The sequence below is a fragment of the Oncorhynchus keta genome, chromosome 11 (assembly GCF_023373465.1).
Source record: "Oncorhynchus keta strain PuntledgeMale-10-30-2019 chromosome 11, Oket_V2, whole genome shotgun sequence".
Classification (NCBI taxonomy): Eukaryota; Metazoa; Chordata; class Actinopteri; order Salmoniformes; family Salmonidae; genus Oncorhynchus; species Oncorhynchus keta.
This window is the reverse complement of record NC_068431.1, coordinates 387,783-408,379: the sequence shown is the minus strand read 5'-3', so window position 1 is coordinate 408,379 and position 20,597 is coordinate 387,783. Positions and strand designations below refer to the sequence as shown.

The 20,597-nt window shown below is 44.8% G+C and overlaps 1 long non-coding RNA gene and 1 pseudogene across 34 annotated transcripts; both read right to left on the bottom strand.

Annotated features, from left to right (window-relative positions):
- Positions 1-1,814: 1,814 nt before the first annotated feature.
- LOC127932964 (uncharacterized) lies at positions 1,815-7,183 on the bottom strand. Of its 34 annotated transcripts, none has more exons than XR_008146479.1 (6): positions 5,627-5,930; positions 4,672-5,046; positions 4,309-4,418; positions 3,731-3,982; positions 3,622-3,694; positions 1,815-3,416 (listed from the first exon to the last, which is right to left on the bottom strand). It is a non-coding gene; the product is annotated as an uncharacterized LOC127932964 (long non-coding RNA). The 34 variants fall into 34 exon arrangements; XR_008146478.1 differs by lacking the exons at positions 1,815-3,416; positions 3,622-3,694; positions 3,731-3,982 and adding exons at positions 5,253-5,289; positions 6,051-6,196; positions 6,270-7,183 and having other exon boundaries at positions 4,023-4,418; positions 4,672-4,997; positions 5,578-5,650; XR_008146482.1 differs by lacking the exons at positions 1,815-3,416; positions 3,622-3,694; positions 3,731-3,982 and adding exons at positions 5,253-5,289; positions 6,051-6,196; positions 6,307-7,183 and having other exon boundaries at positions 4,023-4,418; positions 4,672-4,997; positions 5,578-5,650.
- Positions 7,184-7,794: 611 nt separating this feature from the next.
- LOC118383004 (serine/threonine-protein kinase DCLK1-like) overlaps positions 7,795-20,597 on the bottom strand; it is a 40,780-nt pseudogene continuing 27,977 nt past the window's right edge.

Below are 20,597 nucleotides of genomic sequence, written 5' to 3'. Positions count from 1 at the left end.
AGAGTTCTATAAAAAAATGACAGCAGATCTTACAGTAGATATTTAGTCGTATGAAAAAGTTTGGGCACCCCTGGCAAATTCCATGATTTCCATTCATAAATAATTGGTTGTTTGGATCAGCAATTTCATTTTGATCTATTAAATAACCGATGGACACAGTGATATTTCAGTCGTGAAATTAGGTTTATTTGATTAACAGAAAATGTGCAATATGCATCAAAACTTAATTAGACAGGTGCATAAATTTGGGCACCCCAATAGAAAAATCACTATTTAGTAGAGCCTCCTTTTGCTAACAGCCTCTAGACGCTTCCCATAAGCCTCTAATGAGTGTCTGGATTCAGGATTTTGGACCATTCCTCCGTACAAAACATCTCCAGTTCAGTTCGGTTTGATGGTTACCGAGCATGGACAGCCCGCTTCAAATCATCCCTCAGATTCTCAATGATATTCAGGTCTGGGGACTGGGATGGCCATTCCAGAACATTGTACTTGTTACTCTGCATAAATGCCCGGGTAGATTTTGAGGAGGGTTTTGGGTCAGTGTCTTGTTGAAATATCCAGCCCCGGCGTAAATTCAACTTTGTGACTGATTCTTCAACATTATTCCCAAGAATCTGCTGATTTTGAGTGGAATCCATGCGACCCTCAACTTTAACAAGATTCCCAGTACCGTGATGGAAACCAAACTGTACTGTGGGTAGCAAGTGTTTATCTTGGAACGCTGTGTTCTTTTACCGCCATGCATAACGTCCCTTGTTATGACCAAATAACTCAATCTTTGTTTCATCAGTCCACAGCTTCTTATTCCAAAATGAAGCTGGCTTGTCCAAATGTGCGTTTGCATTCCTCAAGCGACTCTGTTTGTGGCGTGTGTGCAGAAAAGGCTTCTTCCGCATCACCCTCCCATACAGCTTCTCCTTGTGCAAAGTGCGCTGAATTGTTGAACGATGCACAGTGACACCATCTGCAGCAAGATGATGTTGTAGGTCTTTGGAGGTGGTCTGTGGGCTGTTTTTGACCGTCTCACCATCCTTCGCCTCTCCGATATTTTACTTGGCAAGCCACTTCTGGCCTTAACAAGAACTGTGCCTGTGGTCTTCCATTTCCTCACTATGTTCCTCACATTGGACACTGACAGCTTAAATCAGGTCCTTGACACTCAGGTCCTCAGAAGAAAAGAAATGTATGTTCGGTTCACTTTATTTGTGGCAGTGTTTACCCCGTATCCATGTTGTGCCATTACAGCCTGGTACTGGGTTACCTTCAAAACAACACCCCTGAAGCTCAAACGCTTCGGCCTGGAATGTCAGTTTTGTGAGAAGACCTCTTCGAAATGGGCCTTTCCGTATCAGAGAGTTCAGACGACTGCAGTAAAGCTTGTAGAGATCATAGAGCGAAACAAATGACACCGTCGTGTTCGGGAGTCTCATCAAACGTCTTCGTTTTCTAGATCTTCTTGTCCGGATCCTCGCATGTGTAGAAAAACAACCCCCCGTGTTATGGAATAGGCATAGACTTCATATCGGCGGAAAGAGGGTGGACTGGGCTGCAGCAATGACATGACGCGGCGGCAGCGTAGCCTAGTGGTTAGAGCGTTGGACTAGTAACCGGAAGGTTGCGAGTTCAAACCCCCGAGCTGACAAGGTACAAATCTGTCGTTCTGCCCCTGAACAGGCAGTTAACCCACTAGTTCCCAGGCCGTCATTGAAAATAAGAATATGTTCTTAACTGACTTGCCTGGTTAAATAAAGGTAAAATAAATAAATAAATTACACGATAAATCTCTAGCATAAACACAGCAGGCCAACAGCTTGTATGTTTTACAGCATTGATTTTAATAAACTGTAGTTGAACAGAGGTTTAGATATCATACACAATCAATTTTAACACACTTGGTCCACTGGGGAGAGGAGTTGAACTCAACGCATCGCATTTCCCAGGTAGCTACTGCGGTGACACGTGAAGTACTACAGTACCCAGAAGACACTGTTACAGAGGAAGTGACATCATCCCCACGGAGTCATGTGACGGGAAGTTGATCCGCGTATATGTACACTGACTTGTATTGTTATTGTTCAGATGTAGATAAATAATATATTGTTGAACTTTTCAAATAAATAAAATGGTATTATTTACATAGCATACAAATAAGACCCTTTCACCAAACCATGTTCTGTTAAAGGTCCTGAACACAAAAAAAATAGTTTTTTTCTTCATGAAATTTCATGATATTTGGATGAAACCAGATCAAAGTAGGAAGACCAATGTATGATGAATGACTGTTGCTTCTACATTGATCGTGGTTGGATCATAAAGTTACTGGTACCCCCCTCCGCCACTTGTCAAACACTTGGACTCAGGAGGAGGTCACAAAAAATAAACTCTTATTGTAATACACCAAAGACAATGCCATGTGGTCCTTCTGTAGCTCAGTTGGTAGAGCATGGCGCTTGTAACGCCAGGGTAGTGGGTTCGATTCCCGGGACCACCCATACGTAGAATGTATGCACACATGACTGTAAGTCGCTTTGGATAAAAGCGTCTGCTAAATGGCATATATTATTATATATTATGTCGTTGCCTTAACGTTACAAACTTCTTGACATTGATAGTCATGATATCTGACCATTGTCTGGCAGTCAACATATATATATATATATAATGCATGAAGTTTACCCAGACTCCACCCTGTCGTTTCAAATCAAATTGTCCAAGATAGCTTTATAAAATGGTGCTGACAATAGATAAATAAAAAATATATACATATTTGTGATGTCTGAAAGGAATGGAAGTTGCACGAAATGTCAATGTTATTTGAGTTGCTTTTACGTATCAGCACATTTGCTTGAGATAATGTCACTGCAACATGGCAACACTGCGTCCATGTTACATACATGTTACATGTATATTACATAGCCGTTTCCAAGGAACCGTCAGTCGAGGTGATCTCCCCGCGCAATCTGTCCTTTCAGACTTCCTGGTAGTTTGACATAAAAGAAAAAAATACTGATTTTTTTTTTTTTTTTTTACATTCAGAGCATTTCTAGAGGAGAAAAAAAAGAATAATTATGGGTGATGTTTTGGTCACTCAAAAGGCTACTTAACATGGGCATCAGAATGACTGTTCAGGACCTCTGAGTTAGTTAGTCCAGGTGTGCATCCCAAATGGCACCCTTTTCCCTATGTAGTGCACTACTTTAACCAGAGCCCTATTCCCTACGTAGTGCACAACCTTTAGCCAGAGCCCTATTCCCTACGTAGTGCACTACTTTAGCCAGAACCCTATTCCCTATGTAGTGCACTACTTTTACCAGAGCCTTATTCCCTATGTAGTGCACTACTTTAACCAGAGCCTTATTCCCTAAGTAGTGCACAACCTTTAGCCAGAGCCCTATTCCCTACGTAGTGCACTACTTTAACCAGAGCCTTATTCCCTACTTTAACCAGGGCCCATTCCCTATGTAGTGCAACTACTTTAACCAGAGCCTTATTCCCTATGTAGTGCACAACCTTTAGCCAGAGCCCTATTCCCTACGTAGTGCACAACCTTTAACCAGGCCCTATTCCCTATGTAGTGCACTACTTTAACCAGAGCCTTATTCCCTACGTAGTCACAACCTTTAACCAGGGCCCCATTCCCTATGTAGTGCACTACTTTAACCAGAGCCCTATTCCCTACGTAGTGCACAACCTTTAGCCAGGCCCTATTCCCTACGTAGTGCACAACCTTTAGCCAGAGCCCTATTCCCTACGTAGTGCACTACTTTAGCCAGAACCCTATTCCCTATGTAGTGCACTACTTTTACCAGAGCCTTATTCCCTATGTAGTGCACTACTTTAACCAGAGCCTTATTCCCTATGTAGTCACAACCTTTAGCCAGAACCCTATTCCCTAAGTAGTGCACAACCTTTAGCCAGAGCCTTATTCCCTAAGTAGTGCACTACTTTAACCAGAGCCATAACCCTATGTAGTCACAACCTTTAGCCAGAGCCCTATTCCTAAGTAGTGCACTACTTTAGCCAGAGCCCTATTCCCTACGTAGTGCACTACTTTTACCAGAGCCCTATTCCCTACGTAGTGCACTACTTTAACCAGAGCCTTATTCCCTATGTAGTGCACAACCTTTAGCCAGAGCCCTATTCCCTATGTAGTGCACTACTTTTACCAGAGCCTTATTCCCTATGTAGTGCACAACCTTTAGCCAGAGCCCTATTCCCTACGTAGTGCACTACTTTAACCAGAGCCTTATTCCCTACGTAGTGCACTACTTTAACCAGAGCCTTATTCCCTATGTAGTGCACAACCTTTAGCCAGAACCCTATTCCCTAAGTAGTGCACAACCTTTAGCCAGAGCCTTATTCCCTAAGTAGTGCACTACTTTAACCAGAGCCTTATTCCCTATGTAGTGCACAACCTTTAGCCAGAACCCTATTCCCTAAGTAGTGCACAACCTTTAGCCAGAACCCTATTCCCTAAGTAGTGCACAACCTTTAGCCAGAGCCTTATTCCCTAAGTAGTGCACTACTTTAACCAGCCATAACCCTATGTAGTCACAACCTTTAGCCAGAGCCCTATTCCCTAAGTAGTGCACAACCTTTAACCAGGGCCCTATTCCCTAAGTAGTGCACTACTTTAACCAGGGCCCTATTCCCTATGTAGTGCACAACCTTTAGCCAGAGCCCTATTCCCTACGTAGTGCACTACTTTAACCAGAGCCTTATTCCCTACGTAGTGCACTACTTTAACCAGAGCCTTATTCCCTATGTAGTCACAACCTTTAGCCAGAACCCTATTCCCTAAGTAGTGCACAACCTTTAGCCAGAGCCTTATTCCCTAAGTAGTGCACTACTTTAACCAGAGCCATAACCCTATGTAGTCACAACCTTTAGCCAGAACCCTATTCCCTACGTAGTGCACAACCTTTAGCCAGAGCCCTATTCCCTAAGTAGTGCACTACTTTAACCAGGGCCCTATTCCCTATGTAGTGCACAACCTTTAGCCAGAGCCCTATTCCCTATGTAGTGCACTACTTTAACCAGAGCCTTATTCCCTGTGTAGTGCACAACCTTTAGCCAGAGCCCTATTCCCTACGTAGTGCACTACCTTTAGCCAGAGCCCTATTCCCTACGTAGTGCACTACTTTAACCAGAGCCCTATTCCCTATGTAGTGCACAACCTTTAGCCAGAGCCCTATTCCTAAGTAGTGCACTACTTTAACCAGAGCCCTATTCCCTATGTAGTGCACAACCTTTAGCCAGAGCCCTATTCCCTAAGTAGTGCACAACCTTTAGCCAGAGCCCTATTCCCTAAGTAGTGCACTACTTTAACCAGAGCCCTATTCCCTATGTAGTGCACTACTTTAACCAGGGCCCTATTCCCTATGTAGTCACAACCTTTAGCCAGAGCCCTATTCCCTATGTAGTGCACTACTTTAACCAGGGCCCTATTCCTATGTAGTGCACTACTTTAACCAGTGCCCTATTCCCTAAGTAGTGCACTACTTTAACCAGGGCCCTATTCCCTATGTAGTGCACTACTTTAACCAGAGCCCTATTCCCTAAGTAGTGCACTACTTTAACCAGAGCCCTATTCCCTATATAGTGCACAACCTTTAGCCAGAACCCTATTCCCTAAGTAGTGCACAACCTTTAGCCAGAGCCCTATTCCCTAAGTAGTGCACTACTTTAACCAGGGCCCTATTCCCTATGTAGTGCACTACTTTAACCAGGGCCCTATTCCCTATGTAGTGCACAACCTTTAGCCAGAGCCCTATTCCCTATGTAGTGCACTACTTTAACCAGGGCCCTATTCCCTATGTAGTGCACTACTTTAACCAGTGCCCTATTCCCTAAGTAGTGCACTACTTTAACCAGGGCCCTATTCCCTATGTAGTGCACTACTTTAACCAGAGCCATATTCCCTATATAGTGCACAACCTTTAGCCAGTGCCCTATTCCCTAAGTAGTGCACTACTTTAACCAGGGCCCTATTCCCTATGTAGTGCACAACCTTTAGCCAGAGCCCTATTCCCTATGTAGTGCACAACCTTTAGCCAGTGCCCTATTCCCTAAGTAGTGCACTACTTTAACCAGGGCCCTATTCCCTATGTAGTGCACAACCTTTAGCCAGAGCCCTATTCCCTATGTAGTGCACTACTTTAACCAGAGCCCTATTCCCTATGTAGTGCACAACCTTTAGCCAGTGCCCTATTCCCTAAGTAGTGCACTACTTTAACCAGGGCCCTATTCCCTATGTAGTGCACAACCTTTAGCCAGAGCCCTATTCCCTATGTAGTGCACAACCTTTAGCCAGAGCCCTATTCCCTATGTAGTGCACTACATTAACCAGAGCCCTATGGGTGCCATTTGGGAGGCACATATTAGACAGGGAACAGAGAAACAATCTATAGAGAAGACAGGGAACAGAGAAACAATCTATAGAGAAGACAGGGAACAGAGAAACAATCTATAGAGAAGACAGGGAACAGAGAAACAATCTATAGAGAAGACAGGGAACAGAGAAACAATCTATAGAGAAGACAGGGAACAGAGAAACAATCTATAGAGAAGACAGGGAACAGAGAAACAATCTATAGAGAAGACAGGGAACAGAGAAACAATCTATAGAGAAGACAGGGAACAGAGAAACAATCTATAGAGAAGACAGGGAACAGAGAAACAATCTATAGAGAAGACAGGGAACAGAGAAACAATCTATAGAGAAGACAGGGAACAGAGAAACAATCTATAGAGAAGACAGGGAACAGAGAAACAATGTTACAGATAGATATTACATCTATAGAGAAGACATTCTATTTTCCTTGTGAAATGTGATCTATAGATGCTATTTCTACCCGCAACACTGTGTATCCACAGAGAGAACAACATTGTGTATCCACAGAGAGAACAACATTGTGTATCCACAGAGAGAACAACCCTGTGTATCCACAGAGAGAACAACATTGTGTATCCACAGAGAGAACAACCCTGTGTATCCACAGAGAGAACAACCCTGTGTATCCACAGAGAGAACAACCCTGTGTATCCACAGAGAGAACAACCCTGTGTATCCACAGAGAGAACAACCCTGTGTATCCACAGAGAGAACAACCCTGTGTATCCACAGAGAGAACAACCCTGTGTATCCACAGAGAGAACAACCCTGTGTATCCACAGAGAGAACAACCCTGTGTATCCACAGAGAGAACAACACTGTGTATCCACAGAGAGAACAACCCTGTGTATCCACAGAGAGAACAACCCTGTGTATCCACAGAGAACAACCCTGTGTATCCACAGAGAACAACCCTGTGTATCCACAGAGAGAACAACCCTGTGTATCCACAGAGAGAACAACCCTGTGTATCCACAGAGAGAACAACCCTGTGTATCCACAGAGAGAACAACATTGTGTATCCACAGAGAGAACAACCCTGTGTATCCACAGAGAGAACAACCCTGTGTATCCACAGAGAGAACAACCCTGTGTATCCACAGAGAGAACAACATTGTGTATCCACAGAGAGAACAACCCTGTGTATCCACAGAGAGAACAACCCTGTGTATCCACAGAGAACAACCCTGTGTATCCACAGAGAGAACAACCCTGTGTATCCACAGAGAGAACAACCCTGTGTATCCACAGAGAGAACAACCCTGTGTATCCACAGAGAGAACAACCCTGTGTATCCACAGAGAGAACAACCCTGTGTATCCACAGAGAGAACAACCCTGTGTATCCACAGAGAGAACAACCCTGTGTATCCACAGAGAGAACAACCCTGTGTATCCACAGAGAGAACAACACTGTGTATCCACAGAGAGAACAACCCTGTGTATCCACAGAGAGAACAACCCTGGGTTGGGTTACGTTCAGAAAGCACAAATGGAAAAACATTTTTTTTTAAATGGAAAACAAAAATTTGCACTCTAATTAGCCAAGTTAATTTAGTACATTTTTTCAATTGGAAAAAATACGTTACTCCTGAACAGACCCCTGGTTTAGAACACATTTGCTCTTCTCTTAGCAGTAATAAACTAATTAACTAACTAATTAACTAAACTAACTAACTACTAGTAATAAACGTCCACTGGACTGAAGGTGGAGTCCAGATGCAGCTGGCATGTAGTTGACCTATGAACTGTAAAGGGTTATCAATGTGGACTGAAATATAACAAAGTACCCAAACACTACAGAAAGGCATCAGTGTTCTGGAGAGAGTATGGTGAATAATATAATATAATATAATAATATATGCCATTTAGGAGACGCTTTTATCCAAAGCGACTTACAGTCATGTGTGCATACATTCTACGTATGGGTGGTCCCGGGAATCGAACCCACTACCCTGGCGTTACAAGCGCCATGCTCTACCAACTGAGCTACAGAAGAACAGAGGAATAGTATGGACCACATTGACTCTGCTCTCCTTCTCTCCTTTCCTCTTCATCTCATTATTTTGCTGCTTCGTGACGGATCAGACAGTTCAGTCCATCCAGGAAGTGCTTGTTCCAACACCGAAAACCGAACTATCACAATATACGTAAACATTTATCTCTATTTCTCTACTGTGAAATGTTTCTGTTTTCGTAAAATCTGTTCCATTGACACATCGACCAACAGAGAACATCGTTTTTCTACAAACGTCAGTAAAAAAAAGTCATAAAGCATTAAAGTTGGGTCTCATATAGCTGGATGCTGGCCCATGTTGACCCAGACTGGTGGAGGTGACCTGTTACCATGTTGACCCAGACTGGTGGAGGTGACCTGTTACCATGTTGACCCAGACTGGTGGAGGTGACCTGTTACCATGTTGACCCAGACTGGTGGAGGTGACCTGTTACCATGTTGGCCCAGACTGGTGGAGGTGACCTGTTACCATGTTGGCCCAGACTGGTGGAGGTGACCTGTTACCATGTTGACCCAGACTGGTGGAGGTGACCTGTTACCATGTTGACCCAGACTGGTGGAGGTGACCTGTTACCATGTTGACCCAGACTGGTGGAGGTGACCTGTTACCATGTTGACCCAGACTGGTGGAGGTGACCTGTTACCATGTTGACCCAGACTGGTGGAGATGACCTGTTACCATGTTGACCCAGACTGGTGGAGGTGACCTGTTACCATGTTGACCCAGACTGGTGGAGGTGACCTGTTACCATGTTGACCCAGACTGGTGGAGGTGACCCGTTACCATGTTGACCCAGACTGGTGGAGGTAACCTGTTACCATGTTGACCCAGACTGGTGGAGGTGACCCGTTACCATGTTGACCCAGACTGGTGGAGGTGACCTGTTACCATGTTGACCCAGACTGGTGGAGGTGACCTGTTACCATGTTGACCCAGACTGGTGGAGGTCACCTGTTACCATGTTGACCCAGACTGGTGGAGGTGATCTGTTACCATGTTGACCAAGACTGGTGGAGATGACCTGTTACCATGTTGACCCAGACTGGTGGAGGTGACCTGTTACCATGTTGACCCAGACTGGTGGAGGTGACCTGTTACCATGTTGACCCAGACTGGTGGAGGTGACCTGTTACCATGTTGACCCAGACTGGTGGAGATGACCTGTTACCATGTTGACCCAGACTGGTGGAGGTGACCTGTTTCCATGTTGAGGAGACTGGTGGAGGTGACCTGTTACAATGTTGACCCAGACTGGTGGAGGTGACCCATTACCATGTTGACCCAGACTGGTGGAGGTGACCCGTTACCATGTTGACCCAGACTGGTGGAGGTGACCTGTTACCATGTTGACCCAGACTGGTGGAGGTGACCTGTTACCATGTTGACCCAGACTGTATCTAGTGGAGGTGACCTGTTACCATGTTGGCCCAGACTGGTGGAGGTGACCCGTTACCATGTTGACCCAGACTGGTGGAGGTGACCTGTTACCATGTTGACCCAGACTGGTGGAGGTGACCCGTTACCAAGTTGACCCAGACTGGTGGAGGTGACCTGTTACAATGTTGACCCAGACTGGTGGAGGTGACCCATTACCATGTTGACCCAGACTGGTGGAGGTGACCTGTTACCATGTTGACCCAGACTGGTGGAGGTGATCCATTACCATATTGACCCAGACTGGTGGAGGTGACCTGTTACAATGTTGACCCAGACTGGTGGAGGTGACCCATTACCATGTTGACCCAGACTGGTGGAGGTGACCTGTTACCATGTTGACCCAGACTGGTGGAGGTGACCTGTTACCATGTTGACCCAGACTGGTGGAGGTGATCTGTTACCATGTTGACCCAGACTGGTGGAGGTGACCTGTTACCATGTTGACCCAGACTAGTGGAGGTGACCTGTTACCATGTTGACCCAGACTGGTGGAGGTGACCTGTTACCATGTTGACCCAGACTGGTGGAGGTGATCTGTTACCATGTTGACCCAGACTGGTGGAGGTGACCTGTTACCATGTTGACCCAGACTGGTGGAGGTGACCTGTTACCATGTTGACCCAGACTGGTGGAGGTGACCTGTTACCATGTTGACCCAGACTGATGGAGGTGACCCGTTACCATGTTGACCCAGACTGGTGGAGGTGACCTGTTACCATGTTGACCCAGACTGGTGGAGGTGACCTGTTACCATGTTGACCCAGACTGGTGGAGGTGACCTGTTACCATGTTGGCCCAGACTGGTGGAGGTGACATGTTACCATGTTGGCCCAGACTGGTGGAGATGACCCGTTACCATGTTGACCCAGACTGGTGGAGGTGACCTATTACCATGTTGGCCCAGACTGGTGGAGGTGACCTGTTACCATGTTGACCCAGACTGGTGGAGGTCACCTGTTACCATGTTGACCCAGACTGGTGGAGGTGACCTGTTACCATGTTGACCCAGACTGGTGGAGGTGACCTGTTACCATGTTGACCCAGACTGGTGGAGGTGACCTGTTACCATGTTGACCCAGACTGGTGGAGGTGACCCGTTACCATGTTGACCCAGACTGATGGAGGTGACCCGTTACCATGTTGACCCAGACTGGTGGAGGTGACCTGTTACCATGTTGACCCAGACTGGTGGAGGTGACCTGTTACCATGTTGACCCAGACTGGTGGAGGTGACCTGTTACCATGTTGACCCAGACTGGTGGAGGTGACCTGTTACCATGTTGACCCAGACTGGTGGAGGTGACATGTTACCATGTTGACCCAGACTGGTGGAGGTGATCTGTTACCATGTTGACCCAGACTGGTGGAGGTGACCTGTTACCATGTTGACCCAGACTGGTGGAGGTGACCTGTTACCATGTTGACCCAGACTGGTGGAGGTGACTTGTTACCATGTTGACCCAGACTGGTGGAGGTGACCTGTTACCATGTTGACCCAGACTGGTGGAGGTGATCTGTTACCATGTTGACCCAGACTGGTGGAGGTGACCTGTTACCATGTTGACCCAGACTGGTGGAGGTGACCTGTTACCATGTTGACCCAGACTGGTGGAGGTGACCTGTTACCATGTTGACCCAGACTGGTGGAGGTGACCTGTTACCATGTTGACCCAGACTGGTGGAGGTGATCTGTTACCATGTTGACCCAGACTGGTGGAGGTGACCTGTTACCATGTTGACCCAGACTGGTGGAGGTGACCTGTTACCATGTTGACCCAGACTGGTGGAGGTGACCTGTTACCATGTTGACCCAGACTGGTGGAGGTGACTTGTTACCATGTTGACCCAGACTGGTGGAGGTGACATGTTACCATGTTGACCCAGACTGGTGGAGGTGACCTGTTACCATGTTGACCCAGACTGGTGGAGGTGACCCGTTACCATGTTGACCCAGACTGTATCTAGTGGAGATGACCTGTTACCATGTTGACCCAGACTGGTGGAGGTGACCTGTTACCATGTTGAGGAGACTGGTGGAGGTGACATGTTACCATGTTGACCCAGACTGTATCTAGTGGAGATGACCTGTTACCATGTTGACCCAGACTGTATCTAGTGGAGGTGACCTGTTACCATGTTGACCCAGACTGGTGGAGGTGACCCGTTACCATGTTGACCCAGACTGGTGGAGGTGACCTGTTACCATGTTGACCCAGACTGGTGGAGGTGACCTGTTACCATGTTGACCCAGACTGGTGGAGGTGACCTGTTACCATGTTGACCCAGACTGGTGGAGGTGACCTGTTACCATGTTGGCCCAGACTGGTGGAGGTGACCTGTTACCATGTTGACCCAGACTGGTGGAGGTGACCTGTTACCATGTTGACCCAGACTGGTGGAGGTGACCTGTTACCATGTTGACCCAGACTGGTGGAGGTGACCTGTTACCATGTTGAGCATAGATCCTCACAAAGGGTTAACTGACATGTCTGCCCAGATCTCCAGCTCTCTGTCCCATGGGACAATGTTTCTCTTTTTCTCCCTTCTTCTTTTCCTGTTTTTGGACTATCGGCCATCCCCTGTTCCCTGTTCCACCTCTTCACCTCTCCCGTGAGAATGGTGCTATGGGAGAGATTAAGGGCGGATACGAGGTTAAAGGTCAGAGAGAGGGGGTGATGGCTGGGAGGTAGCTGGGCGGTATGTCCATTTTTGTTGTTGTTGTCATCAACGGCAACAGGCATGAGCTCACATCCTGGTTGCGTCTTCGTCTGAGAACCTGCCCCTCCTTATCAAGAGCGGTGGCCTGAGGGGGGAGGAGACACGCGTCAGCCAATCAGGACCGATGCTCACAGGGACAACACTCACGCTGAGAATTGTGGGTTATAGAAGAGGAGTATGGGTAAAAGAGAGGTGAGGAGGAGAGGAGAGGAGGAGGAGAGGAATGCAAGATGAGAGGAGAGGAGGAGGAGGAGAGGAATGAGAGATGAGAGGAGAGGAGGAGGAGAAGAGGAATTAGAGATGGTAGGAGGAGGAGGAGGAGGAGAGGAATGAGAGATGAGAGGAGAGGAGGAGGAGAGGAATTAGAGATGAGAGGAGGAGGAGGAGGAGAGGAATGCGAGAAGAGAGGAGATGAGGAGGAGAGGAATTAGAGATGAGGAGGAGAGGAATTAGAGATGAGAGGAGGAGGAGGAGAGGAATTAGAGATGGGAGGAGAGGAGGAGGAGGATAAGAGATGAGAGGAGAGGAGGAGGAGAGGAATTAGAGATGAGAGGAGGAGGAAGAGAGGAATGAGAGATGAGAGGAGAGGAGGAGGAGAGGAATTAGAGATGAGAGGAGGAGGAAGAGAGGAATGAGAGATGAGAGGAGAGGAGGAGGAGAGGAATTAAAAGTAGGTGTACTTGTAGAAAAAGGAGATCTCTCACATTGTTAACACCTCAACAATCAACAAGATCTTTGAGTTGATCAAATCTTTGTGCACACCTAGCCTACAATTTGTTTAGATGTTTACAGCTTGTTTAGAGGTTTACAGTTTGTTCAGAGGTTTACAGTTTGTTTAGAGGTTTAAAGTTTGTTCAGAGGTTTACAGTTTGTTTAGAGGCCTACAGTTTGTTTAGAGGCCTACAGTTGGTTTAGAGGTTTACAGTTGGTTTAGAGGTTTACAGTTTGTTTAGAGGCCTACAGTTGGTTTAGAGGTTTACAGTTTGTTTAGAGGTTTACAGTTGGTTTAGAGGTTTACAGTTGGTTTAGAGGTTTACAGTTTGTTCAGAGGTTTACAGTTTGTTTAGAGGTTTACAGTTTGTTTAGAGGCCTACAGTTGGTTTAGAGGTTTACAGTTGGTTTAGAGGTTTACAGTTGGTTTAGAGGTTTAAAGTTTGTTTAGAGTTTACAGTTTGTTTAGAGGTTTACAGTTGGTTTAGAGGTTTACAGTTGGTTTAGAGGTTTACAGTTTGTTTCGATGTTTACAGTTTGTTTAGAGGTTTACAGTTTGTTTAGAGGTTTACCGTTTGTTCAGAGGTTTACAGTTTGTTCAGAGGTTTACAGTTTGTTTAGAGGTTTACAGTTTGTTTCAATGTTGAAAGTTTGTTTAGAGGCCTACAGTTGGTTTAGAGGTTTACAGTTTGTTTAGATGTTCACAGTTTGTTTAGAGGTTTACAGTTTGTTTAGAGGTTTACAGTTTGTTTAGAGGTTTACAGTTTGTTTAGAGGTTTACAGTTTGTTCAGAGGTTTACAGTTTGTTTAGAGGTTTACAGTTTGTTTAGAGGTTTACAGTTTGTTTAGAGGTTTACAGTTTGTTTAGAGGTTTACAGTTTGTTTAGAGGTTTACAGTTGGTTTAGAGGTTTACAGTTGGTTTAGAGGTTTACAGTTTGTTTAGAGGTTTACAGTTAGTTTAGAGACCTACAGTTTGTTTAGAGGTTTACAGTTCGTTTAGAGGCCTACAGTTTGTTTAGAGTTTTACAGTTTGTTTAGAGTTTACAGTTTGTTTAGAGGTTTACAGTTTGTTTAGAGGTTTACAGTTTGTTTAGAGGTTTACAGTTTGTTTAGAGGTTTACAGTTGGTTTAGAGGTTTACAGTTAGTTTAGAGGTTTACAGTTTGTTTAGAGGTTTACAGTTAGTTTAGAGACCTACAGTTTGTTTAGAGGTTTACAGTTAGTTTAGAGGCCTACAGTTTGTTTAGAGTTTTACAGTTTGTTTAGAGTTTACAGTTTGTTTAGAGGTTTACAGTTTGTTTAGAGGTTTACAGTTTGTTTAGATGTTTAAAGTTTGTTTAGATGTTTACAGTTTGTTTAGAGGTTTAAAGTTTGTTTAGAGGTTTACAGTTTGTTTAGAGGTTTACAGTTTGTTCAGAGGTTTACAGTTTGTTTAGAGGTTTACAGTTTGTTTAGAGGTTTACAGTTTGTTTAGAGGTTTACAGTTTGTTTAGAGGTTTACAGTTTGTTTCGATGTTTACAGTTTGTTTAGAGGTTTACAGTTTGTTTAGAGGTTTACAGTTTGTTTAGAGGTTTACAGTTTGTTTAGAGGTTTACAGTTTGTTTAGAGGTTTACAGTTTGTTTAGAGGTTTACAGTTTGTTTAGAGGTTTACAGTTTGTTTAGAGATTTACAGTTTGTTTAGAGATTTACAGTTTGTTCAGAGGTTTACAGTTTGTTTAGAGGTTTACAGTTTGTTTAGAGGTTTACAGTTTGTTTAGAAGTTTACAGTTTGACACCGCCACTTTTTCTACAGACAAACGTTAGTCACATGATCGCAAAGGGAAGGTCAGATGAAAACCCACAGACTACACAGTCAAACGGAGCAGGGGCGGGGCCTGTGGAAGGAAGCAATGTCAGGGTGGATGGGAGGGGCCGGCTAAGGCTGTGATGTCACTGAGTGACAGAAGGGGAAGAGCAACAGCGATAAGCACAGAGACACCGAGCGAGTCTATGAGAAGGGGTCTATGAGAGGAGGGTCTATGAGAGGAGGGTCTATGAGAGGAGGTCTATGAGAGGAGGTCTATGAGAGGAGGTCTATGAGAGGAGGTCTATGAGAGGGGGTCTATGAGAGGGGGTCTATGAGAGGAGGGTCTATGAGAGGAGGTCTATGAGAGGAGGGTCTGTGAGAGGGGGTCTATGAGAGGAGGTCTATGAGAGGGCGGTCTGTGAGAGGGGGTCTATGAGAGGAGGTCTATGAGAGGATGTCTATGAGAGGGGGGTCTATGAGAGGAGGTCTATGAGAGGGGGGTCTATGAGAGGGGGGTCTATGAGAGGGGGTCTATGAGAGGGGGGTCTATGAGAGGGGGTCTATGAGAGGGGGTATATGAGAGGGGGTCTATGAGAGGAGGTCTATGAGAGGAGGTCTATGAGAGGGGGTCTATGAGAGGGGGTCTATGAGAGGGGGTCTATGAGAGGAGGTCTATGAGAGGGGGTCTATGAGAGGGGGGTATATGAGAGGGGGTCTATGAGAGGGGGTCTATGAGAGGAGGTCTATGAGAGGGGGGTCTATGAGAGGGGGGTCTATGAGAGGGGGGTCTATGAGAGGGGGGGTCTATGAGAGGAGGTCTATGAGAGGGGGGTCTATGAGAGGAGGTCTATGAGAGGGGTCTATGAGAGGAGGTCTATGAAAGGGAGGTCTATGAGAGGAGGTCTATGAGAGGAGGTCTATGAGAGGGAGGTCTATGAGAGGGAGGTCTATGAGAGGGAGGTCTATGAGAGGAGGTCTATGAGAGGAGGTCTATGAGAGGGGGGTCTATGAGAGGGGGTCTATGAGAGGGGGGTCTATGAGAGGAGGTCTATGAGAGGAGGTCTATGAGAGGAGGTCTATGAGAGGAGGTCTATGAGAGGGGTCTATGAGAGGAGGTCTATGAGAGGGGGGTCTATGAGAGGGGGGTCTATGAGAGGGAGTGGGGGCAGGACATGGGTGGGGCTGATGGAGCACACAGAAGCAAGCAGCCAAATCAAGCAACCAATCAGCACACTGTGCCACAGGAAACGGAGCGGACATGGTTGTCGTGACAACGGGAGGTCATACCTTATCCAGTACATGGCCGGGTGCTGGTAGAAGTCCAACGACCCAGAGCGCTGCAAACAGAAGCTGTGCTCCAACTGGACAACAGAACACAGAAACCAGTAACCTTTTAATCCACTAGGATTTATAGAGAAACCAGTAGCCTTTAAACCAGTATAACTGAATGAAAAACCAGTAACCTTTTAATCCACTAGGACTTATAGAGAAACCAGTAGCCTTTAAACCAGTATAACTGAATGAAAAACCAGTAACCTTTCAAACCAGTATAACTTAAAGAGAAACCAGTAACCTTTAAAACCAGTATAACTTTATGAAAAACCAGTAGGACTTATAGAGAAACCAGTAACAATTAAAACCAGTAGGACTTACAGAGAAACCAGTAACCTTTAAAACCAGTAGGATTTAAAGAGAAACAAGTACAGTCAACCTTTTAAAACCAGTAACAATCAGAGAAACCAGGGTTAAACCAGTATTACTTGTAGAGAAACCAGTAAAACATTTAACCTTTGCAGATATCAAACCAGTGGAAACCAGGTATCAAACCAGTGGAAACCACTACATTTAGATTTCTAAACCAGGAGTTCAACTCAGTTCCTTCAGACTGAGAGCCAAAGACAAAGCCAGTACAACTTAGTGGTGCCGTGTAAAAAACAACAACAGACTTGTCTGAATCAATCTTTCCTGGGCGGTGCTTACCGTAATGACAGACACCCCGGCGGTGGTGTCATTAGCTTTAGGGCCGGTGTTGAAGTGCTTCTTTAACTTTCCTGCTACTGACAGCTCCTGTTCATTCTCTGACACACCGCCATCCTGCAGAGAGAGAGAGAGAGGAGAGGAGAGGAGAGGAGAGGAGAGAGGAGAGGAGAGGAGAGGAGAGGAGAGGAGAGGAGAGGAGAGAGAATTGTAGAAGAGAGGAGAGGAGAGAGAATTGTAGAAGAGAGGAGAAGAGAGGAGAGGAGAGGAGGAGAAGAGAGGAGGGGAGAGGAGAAGAGGAAATAGGAATATATAATCTATCTATAGTCCATCTATATAATATAATATATCTATAGTCCATCTATATACTCTATCTATATAATCTATCTATAGTCCATACACACATATTTAGCAGATGTGATTGGTCACATACACATATTTAGCAGATGTGATTGGTCACATACACATATTTAGCAGATGTGATTGGTCACACACACATATTTAACAGATGTGATTGGTCACATACACATATTTAACAGATGTGATTGGTCACACACACATATATTATTGCAGGGTTGTATGTGATTGAAATGCTTGTATTGAAAAAACACGCAAGACAACATATTTAAATACATATTTGCAGATTATGATCAGAGAAGCAGAGCTGACGTGCCATTTAACGTCTGGACACGGACAAATGTGATTGGTCAAACACGCAGATGTGATTGGCCCATATTTAACAGATGTGTCCCCAGATGTGAGGACCAAGATGGTGAATCAATGCTATAGTACGGTAGAGTATAATGTGATTGGAGAGGTTCTACTCACCTTGACCCAAGGGATTGGTCCAACACCTGTACATATTTGCTGATTGGTATCTCTGATTGGTCCACCTCCACCTGCAGCATGGACCTGATTGGTCAGCTCCTTGGCAGTCTCTGACACATTGTCCCAGTAAATTTAGCAGATGTGGGAACTCCAGCAGATGTGATTGGCCTCATTAGCAGATCTGGTCAAACAACAACTCCTGGTCATCACTGCTCCTATACACAGCATAGAGAAACACATCAAAACATTAAATATACAATATCTTAGAATTTAATCAATAAGGCACAGAGGTGTCTGGCATATTTAATCAATAAGGCCAGAGATTGGGGGGTGGTATATTTAATCAATAAGGCCAGAGGAGGTCTGGTATATTTATGTGATTGGCAATAAGGCCAGAGGAGGTCTGGTATATTTAATCAATAAGGCCAGAGGAGGTCTGGTCACACACATATTTATATTTAATCAATAAGGCCAGAGGAGGTCTGGTATATTTAATCAATAAGGCCAGAGGAGGTCTGGTATATTTAATCAATAACGCCAGAGGAGGTCTGGTCACACAAGGCCAGTCACACATATTTCAGATGCATATATTTATTCAATAAGGCCAGAGGAGGTCTGGTATATTTAATCAATAAGGCCAGAGGAGGTCTGGTATATTTAATCAATAAGGCCAGAGGAGATCTGGTATATTTAATCAATAAAGCCAGAGGAGATCTGGTATATTTAATCAATAAGGCCAGAGGAGGTCTGGTATATTTAATCAATTAGGCCAGAGGAGGTCTGGTATATTTAATCAATAAGTCCAGAGGATGTCTGGTATATTTAATCAATAAGGCCAGAGGAGGTCTGGTATATTTAATCAATAAGGTCAGAGGAGGTCAATAAGGCCAGAGGAGGTCTGGATATTTAATCAATAAGTCCAGAGGATGTCTGGTATATTTAATCAATAAGGCCAGAGGAGGTCTGGTATATTTAATCAATAAGGTCAGAGGAGGTCTGGTATATTTAATCAATAAGGCCAGAGGAGGTCTGGTATATTTAATCAATAAGGCCAGAGGAGGTCAGGTATATTTAATCAATAAGGCCAGAGGAGGTCTGGTATATTTAATCAATAAGGCCAGAGGAGGTCTGGTATATTTAATCAATAAGGCCAGAGGAGGTCTGGTATATTTAATCAATAAGGCCAGAGGAGGTCTGGTATATTTAATCAATAAGGCCAGAGGAGGTCTGGTATATTTAATCAATAAGGCCAGAGGAGGGTGGTATATTTAATCAATAAGGCCAGAGGAGGTCTGGGATATTTAATCAATAAGGCCAGAGGAGATCTGGTATATTTAATCAATAAGGCCAGAGGAGGTCTGGGATATTTAATCAATAAGGCCAGAGGAGGTCTGGTATATTTAATCAATAAGGCCAGAGGAGGTCTGGTATATTTAATCAATAAGGCCAGAGGAGGTCTGGTATATTTAATCAATAAGGCCAGAGGAGGTCTGGTATATTTAAATCAATAAGGCCAGAGGAGGTCTGGTATATTTAATCAATAAGGCCAGAGGAGGTCTGGTATATTTAATCAATAAGGCCAGAGGAGGTCTGGTATATTTAATCAATAAGGCCAGAGGAGGTCTGGTATATTTAAATCAATAAGGCCAGAGGAGGTCTGGTATATTTAATCAATAAGGCCAGAGGAGGTCTGGGATATTTAATCAATAAGGCCAGAGGAGATCTGGTATATTTAATCAATAAGGCCAGAGGAGGTCTGGTATATTTAATCAATAAGGCCAGAGGAGATCTGGTATATTTAATCAATAAGGCCAGAGGAGGTCTGGTATATTTAATCAATAAGGCCAGAGGAGGTCTGGTATATTTAATCAATAAGGCCAGAGGAGGTCTGGTATATTTAATCAATAAGGCCAGAGGAGGTCTGGTATATTTAATCAATAAGGCCAGAGGTCTGGTATATTATTTCATAGTTTTGATGTCTTCACTATTATTCTACAATGTAAAAAATAGCAAAAAATAAAGAGAAACCTTTGAATGAGTAGCTGTGTCCAAACCTTTGACTGGTTACTGTATATTGTCATCATTGAATTGTACCGGTTCCGTCCGTACAGTTAACATTACAGACTTGTTAGCTTGTAGCTAGCGAACGTTACTGTCAACTAACAACGTCAGTTGGATAGGACATTCGCTATCTTATATGCCTGTTACACGCAAAGTGTCAAGGCCCATGGTTTTACACAGATGACTTCAGTCATGTGAAAAACCTATAAAGATATAAACAGATATAGGTTCCGTTGTTTGTAGTGTAACGGATGTGAACTAGCTTAGTTAGCGGTGTTGCTGATGTAACGGATGTGTGCTAGCTTAGGCGGTGGTGCTGGGATGTGAAACGGCTAGCTTAGTTAGTTTGAAACGGCTAGTTTAGTTAGCGGTGGTGCTGATGTAACGGATTGAAACGGCTAATTTAGTTAGCGGTGGTGCTGATGTAACGGATGTGAAACGGCTAGCTTAGTTAGCGGTGGTGCTGGTGTAACGGATGTTAAATGGCTAGCTTAGTTAGCGGTGTGCGCTAAATAGCGTTTCAATCGGTTACGTCATTTGCTCTGAGACCTTGAAGTAGTAGTTCCCCTATGCTCTGCAAGGGCCGCGGCTTTTGTGGAGCGATGGGTAACGATGCTTCGAGGGTGACTGTTGTCGTTGTGTGCAGAGAGTCCCTGGTTCGCG